Source organism: Physcomitrium patens, chromosome 17 (assembly GCF_059467195.1).
Source record: "Physcomitrium patens ecotype Gransden chromosome 17, ASM5946719v1, whole genome shotgun sequence".
Taxonomy (NCBI): Eukaryota; Viridiplantae; Streptophyta; class Bryopsida; order Funariales; family Funariaceae; genus Physcomitrium; species Physcomitrium patens.
The window spans coordinates 14153825-14167568 of NC_143426.1; the positions used below are offsets into that span (position 1 = coordinate 14153825).

The 13744-nt window shown below is 36.9% G+C and overlaps 1 long non-coding RNA gene across 1 annotated transcript; it reads left to right on the top strand.

Annotated features, from left to right (window-relative positions):
- The first annotated feature begins 9849 nt into the window (after positions 1 to 9849).
- LOC149987572 (uncharacterized) lies at positions 9850 to 12791 on the top strand. Its single transcript, XR_016498009.1, has 2 exons — positions 9850 to 11101; positions 11184 to 12791. It is a non-coding gene; the product is annotated as an uncharacterized LOC149987572 (long non-coding RNA).
- The last annotated feature ends 953 nt before the right edge of the window (positions 12792 to 13744 follow it).

Below are 13744 nucleotides of genomic sequence, written 5' to 3' on the forward strand. Positions count from 1 at the left end.
CTACGTCGTTTATTCATCTCTTTGGCACTAAAACTCGTGCTTGTTCGGTGCATAACTGCTTTGGTTAATGATCACAGTTAACTGCAGCAGTTACTTTCCAAAATGATAATTCTCGGGTATGTTTTAGAATAGAATTCCTACGCTAGCTCGTCGTTTAGTGCGTGTGGGTGCAGTTTTAATAACCTAGATATAGTGCTGGTATAGATGCGACCTTCTTAGAGAAAACGTCTTTGTTTCATGTTAACCAGATAATTGCGCCTACAAAACCATCGAAATACTCACAAGTAAGTTGATTGTTAAGGACTTGGAAGATCTTTAAATATATCAATCTGATACCTCTTGCTAATGTATCCAGTGTTTTAGCAATGCTTAAGCACCTTCTTGTGATGTTTCTTGTCTACCTGTACTTGTTTTGATGCAGAGCTGGAGGATGCATCTGTCAAAAGGGAGATTCGATAATCATTCTGGGTTCCCAAGTGTATTCTTAAAGCCATTGTTGGATTGTTTAGAAGATCCTCTGGATCTGTCATGCTTAAATTGGGTTGCATCTTGTCGCATAGATGTGTCCATGATATTTCACTTCCCATCTGATTCACCTACCAATCTCCTCTTCTTTCAGCGTGATTTGTGTTAACCTGATTGTTGTGCACCAAGTGTTCTTCCAGTGTTATCAGTAATGTTGATTTGTGGAGATAAACTTGTAGGACCGAGGGCATGCCCCTCAAATTTTTTGGGTACCTTCTTTGTAGATTAGGCAGCCTTTGAAGATGCTTCAGCTGGCCAAGACCTGCCTCCCACTAAATGCTTGTAACTTAGGTTGTATTTAGTTATCTCCACTTAAGCCCTGTCAAACTTCAACACAGCCACTACGTCAACCTCTCCACATACTGAAATTCCTCCCGTACTATAACCAGATCAAAACACCGGTAATTCTGTCATCAACGATGGAGCATGAATGACAATAAAGCGTGTGCAGATAATCATCAAAATGATTGCAGCGTTTTTCAGTTTGAGGTTCCAGGGTCAGGCATGTAAAGTGGCACTGGCAAGTGATCTCTACATAATTACAGCTCATTCAGCTTGTATTCCAACATCCAGCAGTAGCTTTGTTAAGGGAGAAATTATAGTAATGGGGAGAGGTTGAGGAGCTGTGGAAGTTTGTAACTAAAAAATCTGAATGTCAAACTTAAGACTTTGCACAAGTCAAACATGCAACCGCAAAACCTGTAAATGTTTTTGAATATCTTCAACTAAAGAGAGAGTGAGGAGAGTTAGGAAAAATGATATTTTGAATCCAGTGGCAATTACTCCTTAAAGTAATATTCATTTCACATGGTTTCTGTTTAAATTCCCACTATATTATTTCAAAGTCGAGGGTAGGTGAGCTCGATTGACACATGATTAATGGGTGTTGGATGTATTTATTTAAAAATCGTATTCTAATAGTCTTAGTCTAATGGTTGTAGTAGTTGGTGCAAAAAAACAAAAGAATGGCAGAGTAGCATTAGTAAAAACTGCAATAATCAGTGAAATCATAATCTACCACCATATGAACTCCATTAAAACAATGCGTTCATACAAGCCATTTTTTCCACCTGTATCATTCGGAACTGTGAGCTTGAAGGCCAGAGTGAATAGCAGGCAATCCACAAATGCATGTGAACGAATTCTCCTCACTTTGCCGTACATACACAAGCATAAGTCTAAAGGTATGAACTCAAAAGGTGATCACTGGATTACTAATGTCACATGGAGAATTAAGAGGGCCAAAGCCCATGCACAAGAATAATATAACACATCTTGCATTCTGCATTTAAGGGTCACATGCAAGCAAAACAAATTATAAATTGCCTTCAAGTATGCACCAACAGCGCCGAAAAATCCAAAAAATAAAATAAAAATACAACAACCTCTGGACCGGATAGTTGGACCAAATAAAGAGCACGACAAGCATTGTCTGTCTGCAGGAAAGTGCTCATCGTGTTCTGATTAGTAATATATCTCAAGAACAATATCTGACTTTAGTACACATGTACAAGAGACAGTAAATAATGAAAGGGAGAAATAAAGAAACAGCTTGCCTGGCCTTTGGCTGCTGGCTCCGGGAAGATACCGTTGTTGGTTGTTTGTGAACGATCCTTGACTAGGGTGAATCTTTAATCCAGCTAATGAGAACAATGTTTACATGGGAGGGCACGAGAGGATCAGTAGCTTTCGAAAATTTCACCAACGTCAGCAGACAGCAAGGAAAGTAAACACACAACCGATTAAGACGACTAAATTGTGTGATTCTTTTTGAAGGAGATATCATAGCAATCCCACTACCTCTGCCTCTGCTTAACCTTCTACCTGTCCAACCTCCTCTTTGTCTAACCGTCTCTTTGTATAATCTCGTAGACGAAATTTCAGTGCTTCGTGAATCCTAAAACGCCTGCATGTGTGTAGCCTACGGTGTGTGAATCCTAGATGTCTTAGACGACCATACCATCTTCCAGCACTTCACTCCATCCTCAGTCCATCTCCCCCAAGCAGTTATCTGATATCATAATTCAACTTCAACGAACGACAAAACGATCACTTCGACAGACGTCGATATGAGACATTGCACCAGGTAAGTTCTCCGAATATATATGACTTTTCTTTGCTTTAGAGCATAAAATGCTCTTCTGTTATCTTCATCGCAATCGGTAGGTTCCCCATACTTTTCAGTGAATACACAGCAGATGGTGAACTCGTTCCTCCAAACCTCAACTCCTGTCTCAGACTAAGTACTCCTCGCTATGAGCACAAATCCTACTAATCAAATCCCTTCACCAAGTTGAAAATATCTCACATTCACAGTGCACTAAATCATGGAAGACAGCGAAGATTGGAGCAGCTCACTATCTACAACCCATTCCGTAGGTCCTCAAGCCCAAGCATACATGTTGTCACGGACAATGGTTACACATCCAGACTCGCAATTCAAGGATTCCACAACCTCTTTGTACACCAACGAACATTTCACAGTTGTCTAATCCAACAGCAACGACACGGACCATGGAAAAGTCGAGGTACTCAACGTTCAAGTCCATGGATCCTTGCCAAATCCACAATGAACTGAAGCACCACCTGCTAACGCCAAGCAGACACTCCACATCTGCACAGCAACTCCGACACAAGCACAAGCAAAACTAACAAACAAAACCATCGCCAGAGATCATTTAGTTGTGTGCTGAGTTTGATCTCCGCATCCAGATTCTCAGAGAATCCTCCAGCTTCAAAGCCTCAGGGCTTTAAAAGTTTCAAAGGTGTTCTTGACAAATCCTCCACCATGCACGAAGGTTTCCTGATGATACCCAGTTGTTGTATTCACAATGATGGCTATGCTTTGGGAGCTCTCCTTCCCAAACCTGGAGCTCATTTGTGATACCAACCTAGATCTTTCAGTCTTTTAGTTTGTTGCACACACTCACTCACACAAGTGGTGTTAACACCTTTCACAATATTGTCCTTACCTTTCATCGCTTTTGTTCTTCTGTGTGTGTACTTACTCTTGTATTGAAAGAAATATGATAGATTTAAGTGAGCAGGACTCCTACTCAATTCACAAATGTGTAAAGAGTGTGTAAAGATTTTTGTAGATGTACCTAAAGTGATAATTGCATTGTTTAAACATATATTTGGTGACAAAAATGACTTGAAGAAGTGACCTAAAGGGCATAAAAAAGGAAAGCATTGGTTCATTGTCCTTGAGGCGTTCCTAAACTCAATAGTGTTGTAAAAAAATGTTGTAAAAAAGAAAGCATTGTTGTGTAGTAACATGGCCATTATGTGAAAGAAGAAAGAAAGAATTTTATTATAGAAGAATTTAGTAAAAAGATATATTAAAAAAATAAGAATAAATAATAAGAAGGTAGTAAAAACTTTAGTCTTAATGTTGTTTTTTTATAAAAGAGACTTCTATTTACTTTGTAGGGACATAAATGAGCCAAATCAAAATAAATAAGATTAGTAATTAATATAAGAATATTTACGAGAAGATTAAGAATAGGTTTTAGCAAAATTACTTCAAAATATGAAGAATTGATACTTAGAGAGAACTAGTTGTGCACCATGGTTGAAATCAGACTCCAATGCACAAAATTGTGCATTTACAATGACTTTAGGGTTCTTTGGTTAATTTGATAGCAAGATTTGAGAGCAAACTTGTGAAAGGATTTTTGAGAGTTAATTTAATGTGATTTGAAGATATATTGAGGTTTTGAGAGCTTTTCAAAGTGAAAGGTGTATTTTGTGGATTTGGATTTTAAGAAATAAAAAGAAGTTGACAAATTTGATGATTTTGTGAATGTTGTAGTATATTTACATGTGAGAATTTGCTAATTTGTCATTGTATTTGTTTTTAATGTGTGTGAGGAATTTGATGTCAATTGAGTAGTTAGATCAAAGGTTGTAAGAATTTTTGTGGATTATGGTCTCAGATGATTGAAATTTAGGATTAGTAAGGGTTTTCATGATCTTGCAACATCCACTAGTTTGATTGAAGCAAAAATTGGTGAGAGCAATTTAAACTTAATATCTGCACAAAAGCCAATTTTTAGAGAAATTAAATGGTTTAATAAGGATAAATCTTTGTTGAAAGATCAACATTCAAATTGGAAAAAGAGAGTAGCCAACATCTGAGAGGTTTTGGAAGCTTTTCTTTTAAATGGTGAGTTCAATTCTTCTCAAATTTTATGTGATGATAAATTTTTTGTGGGCTAAAGTTTAGATAAAATTTTAGTCAAGATGAATGATTCAATTAATAGTTATTGAGGTTTCAAAACACCTATAGTAGTTGATTAAGATTTACTTAGGATTTTCTTGAAATTTTTTAGGATTTGTTTAGAATTTGGTTAAAATTTAAGATTTGATTAGAATTTGGTTAGGATTTAGGCTTTGATTAGGATTTGATTAGGATTGATTAAGAAATTAATTAAGAAATTGATTAAAATTTGATTAAGGTGTGGTTAGGATTTTATTAAGGTTTGGTTTAGGATTAGAATTTAGAATTGCATTAGGGTTCATTAAAATTTGGTTAAGATTTAGATAGAATTTGATTAGGATTGATTTAGGATTTCATTAATATTTGGTTTAGGATTAGGATTTAAGATTTTATTAGATTTTGATTAGGATTTGATCTAAGGTTTGATTACAATTTTATTATAATTTCACTAGGATTTTCAAGCAAACTTCACAAAATATAATAATATTTAAGTCTTGGATACATTTTTATATTGTAATTACTATTCTATAATGTGCCATTATTTAGCAAAACCTAGAGATAATAATATTTTAGTAGAAAGTATACAGTGACAAACAAAACCGAGTACAAAATCTGAAGTGCCAACTTTCAAGAGCAATTACAGAAATTTCAATGATTGCTTTATAAATCTGAAAGTTACATGGAATAATACACATAGTCTTGTACACATGTACAAAGTTGCACATCAATTTGATAACTAAACATCCTTCTACAAAGTCAAATCAACAACTATGTCTTGTACTTAGTATTGTTCAAAGAAAATCTTCAAACTTCAGTATTTAGTCCAATAACCTTTTGCTTCCAAAACAACTGAAATCCTTCTTGGCATACTTTTGTATAGTTTCTCACAATCTTTTGCATCAAAACTAGGGTAAATACTATAAACATTCTCCCACAATTCTTGAATATCTCTTGGCCTTGGAGTGACTTGGCTTAAACGCTGTTTGAGAAGGGCCCAAAAATGTTCCATTGGATTCAAATCTGGAGATTGAGCTGGCCATCGAAGGAGCTGAAATGGCTGTGAAGAGAGCCAAAACTGAACACTTTTTGCCATATGTTTGGGATCATTATCATGTTGAAAAACCACCTTAGTAGGATCTAAGTTGTAATTTTGTGTGGTACTTTGCAAGTAGGTTTCTAAATTTCTTTTGTACAAGTGTTGCTCCATTCTACCTTCAATTTGATACCAAGCACCCGGCCCAAAAGCAGTCATACAACTCCAAATCATAATTGAACCACCACCATGTTTGACAGTTTGACTAACATGTTTAGGTCCACGTCGTTCTCCTTCTCTCAACCAACACCAAGACCTACCATCTGAGTTGATTAGGTTAATCTTTGTCTCATCACTGAAAATAACCCGTCTCCAATCATCAACGGTCCAATTTTTGTATTTATGAGCAAAATTCAACCTTGCAAGAACATGTCTTTTGGCAAGTAGAGGCTTCTTTTGTTGCACACAAGCACCCAAATCAACTTCTCTCAAACCACGCCTCAAGGTGATGTGTGAGAAGTGTTTACTTGTTTTTTCTCGAAGTTGTTTTGCAGCTGCACTTGCCGATTTGAGACAATCAGCAGTGACAAGGTGCATACCAAGTCGCTTCTCTTGCTCTCCTAAAACCTTAAGACGTCCTCTTCTTTGCTTTTCTATTTCACCACTAATCTCCCTCTTCAAATGAGCTACTGAAGACTGACTCATTCCAAGTGAGTGTCACGGACATACATATAATTACCTATATGAATAGATAAAAGTATGTAAAAGTAGATAAAAGTAGGTTAATTATGTAATATCTTCTAGAGAAGCTTCTTAGAAGCTTCATAGACGCTGTTTTGACTTTATAGGAGTCTATAGTTGACTTTTAGGTTAGAAACTTGGTCAACAAGTTAGCCATGTGCCACACATGTTGGAAGCTTAAAGAACAAGCTAACTACGTGGTCCATCCATAGAAAACTTGCCTTGCAAACAAAGGCATGTGGCCTAGAAAGTCAACATATATTGGAGGTCTTATAGAACATCGCCACGTGGCTTCTAGTTAGATAGTATATATAGAGGCAAGAGTGAAGCCCTCTTCACTCTTGTCAACTCCTTTCTTGCTTCTAGTCTAGTTTCAAGGGTCTCTAGTTTTCTTGTATTTTGGCAATAGCCATTCCAGTTTCTTTCTTAATATACATATTTCTATTTTGTCCCATTTCTTTTTGAGAAAAGTCTCACTTACTCTTTAGCTTTCATCGAGTTCTTGTCCTTGACAGATTGACAAGAGTACACTTACAATATCAGAGCTTTGTCTTTTCTTGATTAAGAGTGGATTACCCCTTTTTCTTGATAAGACATAAGCGCATTAGAAGTTGCGGATTACCCTCTTTTAAACTGATATTGTTCTTAGTATTTTCTTTGTTATCAATTCCTCTCTTCTATTTGTTTTGAGCGTTATTAGACATCTTCTCTTTTCTAAGTGCTACTATGGCAGAGCTTGTTGAAATGAAGAGTACAATGGCACTGATGCAAGAACAATTGAGGGAGTTAATGCTTGCGATGCATCAACTCAATTTACCACCACAAGGAGCAACAAGAATGGTAGGAAGTGAAGATATAGAGATGATTGGGGCTGCTTCAACATCTGCACCAAACCATGTCCCTTCTCCCAGAATGGAACACCCTTCGAGTGTTAGAGAACCGAGAGTTGCCTTGCCCGAGAAGTTTGATGGTACCAGATCCAAGTTTCGAGGATTCATCAATCAGGTCCAACTAGTGATTGAACTTCAACCCCAGAGCTATCCAACTCCAGGGTCACAAGTTAGATTCATTGGTACACTTCTTTCAGGTTCAGCATTGTCATGGTTTTCATCTTTTCTTGAACGACGAGATCCAATATTGGATAATCTGGAGGCTTTTTTGGCGGAGTTTCGATCCATGTTTGGAGAACATGATGCAATTTGTGTTGCAACCAACAAGATCCGTATTTTGCGACAAGGCAATCGATCAGTAACATTATATGCTTCGCAATTTCGACAACTTGCAACTGATATCAAGTGGGATGATGTCGCACTTGTGAGTCAATTTCTTTACGGATTACAATATGAGGTAAAGAAATTGATGCTTAATTTACCTGATCCTCAAACATTGAGTCAAGCAATTGACTTTGCTGTGAAGTGCGACAATCGACTTTTTGAATTTCGATCCGAGAGTCGCACAAGTAAGCCTCAACGTTACTACAATTCAATGGCAACACCAACGTCTCCTCAACACATACCTTCAGAAGTAGAGGATATGCAAATTGATGCGGTACGTTTCAAACCTCTTACTGAGCAAGAAAAGTCTCGTCGTCGACAAGAAGGATTGTGCTTATATTGTGGAGAACCTAAGCACACTGCTCAATATTGTCCAAAGAAACGACGTAACTACAAAATGAGGAGTATGGCTGTGAAAGAAGACAGTATGTCGGAAAACGAGTACGTCCAGCTACAATAGGGACCGTGCGGCTGGAATCTTGTACAACTTCTAATGAAGGTCCTATCCTCTCCTCAGAACCATCTCCTTGTTTTATAATAGATGTGCGTTTAGGACCTAATAATTACAAAGCCTCTGCCTTGATAGATTCAGGAGCCTCAGCTTGTTTTTTAGATGAAGAATTTGCTAGATGTCATAGAATATCATTAATACAAAAAACTAAACCTGTACACGTAGAAGTCATAGATGGTCGTCCGTTGTCTTCTGGAGATGTAACTCACGAAACACTTCCTGTAGATGTAGTAATAAATGGTCATAGTAGTTGCGTAATTTTTAATATAATTAGATCTCCCTCTAATCCAGTAATTTTAGGCTTATCATGGTTAGAAAAGTATAATCCTCGAATAGATTGGATTTCTCGTAAACTTGATTTTCCTCGGAGCATTAGTAACAGTTCTATTAATCAAGTAAAAAACCATGAGTCTAGTATAGTAAAACCCGCACTTATAGGTGCAAAAGCATTTATACACGCAGCAAAAGAAGGATCAACTTTTGCTATTTATGCTGCACCTATTTCTGAAAGCGTAAAGACTTCGAGTGGCATTCCAAGTCAATATCAGGATTATCAAGATGTTTTTGAGAAAAAGAATGCAGATATTCTTCCTGAGCATCGCCCATACGATTGTTCAATCGATCTCAAGGAAGGAACTCAGCCACCATTTGGACCAATTTACAGTTTATCGCAAGATGAGTTGGCTGAACTCAAGACATATATTGACGAGAATTTAGCGAAGAATTTCATACGCCATTCAAAATCTCCAGCAGGAGCTCCAATTTTATTCGTAAAGAAAAAAGATGGATCTTTACGAATGTGTGTTGACTATCGAGGACTCAACAAGATCACAATCAAGAACAGGTATCCATTACCTTTGATATCAGGACTCCTTGACCAGTTAAATCAAGCTAAGATCTATACAAAAATAGATCTAAGAGGAGCATATAATCTAGTACGGATCAAAGAAGGAGATGAATGGAAGACTGCGTTTCGAACCAGGTACGGACACTTTGAATACAATGTCATGCCTTTTGGACTCACGAATGCACCAGCTGCTTTTCAACATCTCATGAATGATGTATTTCGTGAATTCTTAGACAATTTTGTCGTCTGCTACTTAGACGATATCCTGATTTATTCTAAGAATGTTGAAGAACATGAAATACATGTTCGTCAAGTATTACAAAAACTTAGAGATGCAGGATTGTACGCCAAGATAGAAAAGTGTGTATTTCACACTACTTAAGTTGACTTTTTAGGATACATCATTTCAAATGATGGTCTTATGATGGATTCTAAGAAAGTCCAAACAATCATGGATTGAAAGATTCCAAAGACTGTAAGAGATGTCCAATGTTTCTTGGGATTTGCCAATTACTATCGGATCTTCATCAAAGACTTCTCACGAGTTGCAGCTCCACTTACACGCTTGACTAGTAAAGATAAATTCCAATGGAATCAAGAAGCGGAAGCAGCATTTGAAGCCTTGAAGACATCGTTTGTCTCTGCACCAGTCTTATATCGTGTTGACTTTTCTAAGGTATTTTTTATGGAAACAAACGCATCGGATTTTGCCTTGGGTGCAGTTTTATCACAAATGGGAACAGATGACAAACTTCATCCGATAGCTTTTCATTCAAGAAAATTCTCAGCAGCCGAGATCAATTATGAGATCCACGATAAAGAACTTCTTGCGATCGTGGATTCCTTTCAAGAATGGCGTCATTATCTAGAAGGTGCTTCTAGTCCAGTCACTGTGTATACAGATCACAAGAACCTCGAGTATTTCATGTCAGCACGCGTGTTGAATCGTCGTCAAGCTCGTTGGAGTATGTCTTTGTCAAGATTCGACTTCATTATCAATTATTGGCCAGGAAAACAACAAGGTTTGTCCGATGCCCTGTCTAGACGTTCTTATTTTGCACCAAAAGAAGGAGATGCAGCTTTTGAGCAACAAAGAACGGTCCTCTTGAAACCGGAGCAATTTCATCTCCGAGCAGTGAAATCAACATTGACTGTTGATTCAACTTTTCTCAAGCAAATCCAGTCCAGTATGTCCTCAGACCCTCTTGTTCATGATATCGAGAATAATTCTTCCAAGTCTCATGATTCTTCTAAGTTCGAGTTCAAGAATAATCTATTATATTTTGAAGGACGCCTATATGTTCCAGAAGGAAAAGCACGTTTGCGTGTTCTTCAAGCACGTCATGACTTTCCAGCAGCAGGGCACTTTGGATATAATAAGACTCTGGAACTCATATCAAGAGATTTTTGGTGGCCACAAATGTGGAAGTCAGTCAAAGACTTTGTACAATCATGTGATATTTGTTCAAGATCAAAAATTCCTCGACATCGACCTTACGGACTTCTTCAGCCATTACCTATACCAGAACAACCATGGTCTTCTGTTTCTATGGATTTCATCACAGATCTTCCAAACTCAAGATCTTATGATTCTATATTTGTGATAGTAGATCGTTTCACCAAGATGGCACATTTTATGCCATGTACAAAATCTATCACAGGTGAAGAAACAACTAAGCTTTTCATTGATAATATCTATCGCTATCATGGATTACCTAAAGATATCATATCGGATAGGGGAACTCAATTTGTGTCGAGATTCTGGAGGACTCTTTTCAAGATTTTAAAAGTGGATATAAAGCTATCTTCAGCTTTCCATCCTCAAACTGATGGACAAACAGAGCGCGTAAACCAAGTCTTGGAACAGTATTTAAGGTGTACCATCAACTACCAACAAGATGATTGGACAAACCTTCTGCCATTGGCAGAGTTTGCTTATAATAATACGGTACATTCCTCCACGCAACAAACACCTTTCTTTGCCAATTATGGCTATCATCCACGACTTGATACTTTTGATTTTTCAAAAGTTGATAATCCTGCAGCAGAAGATATGGCAAATCGGTTGTCAGAGTTACATGCAATAATGAAGGCGCAGTTGAAGAAAGCTCAAGAACGACAAAAGATAAATGCAGATGTATATCGTAAAGAGCAACCACAACTCAACGTGGGTGATAAGGTATGGCTACTTCGTTGCAATATCAAGACCACTCGACCTTGTGACAAATTGGACTATCGTAGGCTTGGCCCCTTTTCTGTTTCTGAACAGATCAACCCAGTTGCATATCGGTTACATCTACCGGAGTCAATGAAGATCCATCCTGTATTCCACGTGTCTCTTCTTGAACCATATAAGACAGTGGATATACAAGGAAGAAGACAAATGCCACCGCCTCCTATAGAAGTAGATAATAATGAAGAATTTGAGGTGGAAGAGATATTAGACTCAAGGCGGCGCCGAAATAAGCTAGAATATCTTGTTCATTGGCGCGGATATGATATTAGTGAGCGCACATGGGAGCCATCCAGGAATCTAGCAAATGCATCAGCTAAAGTCAAAGTTTTTCATCAACGACATCCATCAAAACCAAGATGAAAACCTCTCTTATAAAAGAGACAAGATTGAGGCAAGATAACATTCAATTTCCTATCCTTGTTTGTAACTTCTTTGCATTTGTGACGCTAATTAGATGGAGAGCCAACAACCAGTGGATTCAACTCAAGAACCTTCGTTTGCTGACTTACCGGATGAGACATTGTGATTGTCACAACCTTCAAGACGACGCAACCGAGATGAAGATCCTCAAGAACGACATGTTCTTCCTCGAATAGATGGTGAGATACAACGCGTTTGGTATCACGACCTTGGAAGAGATTCTCGATGTTTGGTGATATTATTGGAGATAGGAACGACTCCTGATGGTGTTTCAAATGTATTATTTGAAGGAAGTTATGAAGGCCTCAACAGTGATCAAATAACAGGGTGGTCTTCTCGCCCTGGAATGGGACACTATCGATGGCTAAGAGGACCCATCAACTATCTTCGAAGAGAACAAAGATCAGAGTATGTAGCAAATACAATTCGCCGCATATTAGATTTTCTCAATATATAATCACCGCTCCTCGTGGAACTCGTCCCTAGAAGGGGGGGTAATGTCACGGACATACATATAATTACCTATATGAATAAATAAAAGTATGTAAAAGTAGATAAAAGTAGGTTAATTGTGTAATATCTTCTAGAGAAGCTTCTTAGAAGCTTCATAGACGCTGCTTTGACTTTATAGGAGTCTATAGTTGACTTTTAGGTTAGAAACTTGGTCAACAAGTTAGCCATGTGCCACACATGTTGGAAGCTTAAAGAACAAGCTAACTACGTGGTCCATCCATAGAAAACTTGCCTTGCAAACAAAGGCATGTGGCCTAGAAAGTCAACATATAATGGAGGTCTTATAGAACATCGCCACGTGGCTTCTAGTTAGATAGTATATATAGAGGCAAGAGTGAAGCCCTCTTCACTCTTGTCAACTCCTTTCTTGCTTCTAGTCTAGTTTCAAGGGTCTCTAGTTTTCTTGTATTTTGGCAATAGCCATTCCAGTTTCTTTCTTAATATACATATTTCTATTTTGTCCCATTTCTTTTTGAGAAAAGTCTCACTTACTCTTTAGCTTTCATCGAGTTCTTATCCTTGACAGTGAGTCTACAACTTTTCTTGTAGAAACACCACTCTTAAGTTGCACCAATGCTTGGTGCTTCAATGATTCACACAACTGAGGCATAGAGATACAATTGACAAATCAACTTTCACTATAGATAGTACACAACAAGAGCAACACAACAAACAAAAAATGCCCTCAAATCTTGCAACAAGGAGTGTACATTGAAATTTCGAAATTTAGCAAGAAGAAGCAACCAAAACTGAGTACGCACGTCTGTGTGCTTCTACAACACTTTTCTCATAAACCCTACCTCAAATGATAATGAGATTTTTCATCCATGTAGAGGACTGGATGAATACACACAATAAAAAAGTAATTCTATCAATTGACTTATGTGTCAGTTGGAAGGATCAATGAACTATGAGTGTTCAAATTTTATACTCGGTTTTGTTTGTCACTGTAGATGTCTTTTTATTATGGCTTATATTTTAAAATAAGAATAATACAAAGTTATTCTAAAACTTCCATTGGAATTATTAAAAGATATTTTATTAAATTTAAGTATGTAATAAAATTATTTATTATAATATATATAAATAGAAAAATATCTCTAATAATGTAGGATAATTTTTAACATGTAGTATCATAAAGCCTAGTTACGTGGTCTAAATTGCTATAAGATATTATTAATTTCCAAGTCTTTAATATTATTCAAGGGCATGGATATTTTGGAACCCTCTTTAGCTATTTTGATATCTTCAAAGTTACTAGTAAAAGACACTTTTACTCTCAAATAAACTAATTAGTAATTTTATGAGGTACTAATATAGTCAATAAGCATAAGGAGAGGTAACAAAATATCCATGTTCTTATTTAAACATGTATTTTATAATGTTAAGAAAGTTTTTGAATCTTTATATATATATATATAT